Source organism: Canis lupus, chromosome 8 (genome assembly GCF_048164855.1).
Source record: "Canis lupus baileyi chromosome 8, mCanLup2.hap1, whole genome shotgun sequence".
Taxonomy (NCBI): Eukaryota; Metazoa; Chordata; class Mammalia; order Carnivora; family Canidae; genus Canis; species Canis lupus.
Genome location: NC_132845.1, coordinates 19,736,644 through 19,738,585, shown reverse-complemented (window position 1 = coordinate 19,738,585; position 1,942 = coordinate 19,736,644). Strand labels below are relative to the sequence as shown.

Here is a 1,942-nt window from a genome sequence, read left to right as displayed (position 1 = left end):
CATTCATTGTTTCCTTGATTTAAACAGAACATTCTAAAAATATTACCCCCATAGGGTGCGCATTTTTATGCACATATTATTTTTGTTTAGAAATTATGAGCCAATGAAGAGTGAAAATGACCTTGGCTATTGTACTTATTTATCAATAGAAATAATAGCTTTTTTATGTCTGGATTCAAGTATCTTCTCTACTAATCATGCAACTTCCATACATTTCAAAGAGATGATTTGGATTGCATGAATACAGGAGTCTGGAGCTTCCTACATGCCCCTGTATTTGTACACAATATTTATGCAATATTCTGACTTGGCTATAATCTATAATTTCTGGCTATTATTTCAGTTGCAACCATAATTTTTAGATTAATGGTTATAATTTTGGTAGGGAATACATGAAAAGTTATATGTTCATGCTTGAAAGGAGGATCATTAAATATTCATTATTACCACTCAAATTAGTTGTCATGCTCTATAAAACAGTTACCCGTTATCATTTCACTAGTTTAGATTCAGCGGTAAGTGAACAGCAATATATGGCTCATATCAGTAGAGGAATTTTTGTTGAGGAACAGAGGGAGAAATGATTTTAAAACCCATTTGACATATTTATGTTGACAAATTATTTAAAAGAATTACTGCATTGTCAATAAACATGTTTGTATGTTGGAATAGGATTGTGACTGGATTTACTTCTAGCTGTTTAATTACTCTATGATTGTGAAAAACAGTGCTTCTTCAGATGGTTATGAGGGGGGAAAATGAAAATACAAAGGTTGGGATATTTTAGTGTTTTGCACTTGCCTAAGCTTGCCATAAAAAACCGCTTTTCATTTTTTAAGCAGGTACTGAAGTCTTGCTTTTTCAGCGGAGCTAGATTGTATAATTTGTTAGTTTTCCCCATCTGGTAACAAATCTATCCTTCAGAAAAAAAAAAGCAAAAAGCAAAACAAGAGATGGATTTTTATAAATGTTGTGGGTGAGCATATGTGGAGATGTCTCCTTAACCTGTTTTGGAAACATGAAGTGAAAATAAATATGAATGTATTTTAGTGTAAAAACATTTTGTGTTTTTCTTCCACATATCTTGATATGCTTTATTCAGTTATGTGAAGACATCAGGGACATCCACATGATTGTTTTTGTTTTGTTGTTGTTTTTTTTTTTTATCACATTTCATACTCTTCAGTAATTTAAATTGGCACTTTTTCCATAGAACTCCCCCCATAAATTTGATTCTGATCTCATCGAACTTTAGAGCTTTCTGTCTTAAAGAGTCAAATTGTAGCTGATGAACACATTTTGCATTTTTCCACATTGCATCTGGACTCTTCAGAATGATGGTTTATTTTATTTTATTTTTTCTGCACAGAGGAGAGGAAAAAATATATAGGTCCATGAATCAATCTAGATAATGGGGAAGGCTGAATGTAATAAATAATACAGTAACAACCCTAAACTAATGAGCTGTTGCTAAGGTACATTTCATAGGCTCATCCTCTATATAAAAAGTCACTAATAACCCCTTGGTGTAATCAGATGATAAAGCTTTGCCATAAGGCAACACCTGTGCAATTAGAACTGCAGATTCTTTTGCACGTTTCATTAATTTCAGGATTTTGTAAAGGCACAATGACTACACTAATAATCTAGTCTACTTGACTCCATGTCTACCGGAAACAAAGTGTCTAATTAGATAAAGGTAATTAATTAGAGATAAATGGAGCTAATCAGGCTCAGTTAACACTAATTCTCTGAATTAAGACATTTTGGGACACCTACTATCCTGCTGACTTTGATATTTTGCATTAAGAATAGGTTCTAGAGGAGTCAGAAAATACTGGCATTTGAGAACTGAGCAGTCTTTTGATGGCATATTTAGGCATCTGAAGTGAAAGGAGAGTTTTCTTTCATATTGTGCTATTTCACCACCTTTCTATTGCAG

General features: G+C 32.8%; 1 protein-coding gene across 1 annotated transcript in view; it reads left to right on the top strand.

The window, feature by feature from the left end:
• Positions 1-1,058, top strand: part of ZNF644 (zinc finger protein 644) — a 175,029-nt gene extending 173,971 nt beyond the window's left edge. Inside the window, exon 8 of the transcript XR_012035043.1 lies at positions 1-1,058. This exon is cut by the window's left edge and continues 1,663 nt beyond it. The gene's annotated coding sequence lies outside the window, so the exon portion shown is untranslated.
• The last annotated feature ends 884 nt before the right edge of the window (positions 1,059-1,942 follow it).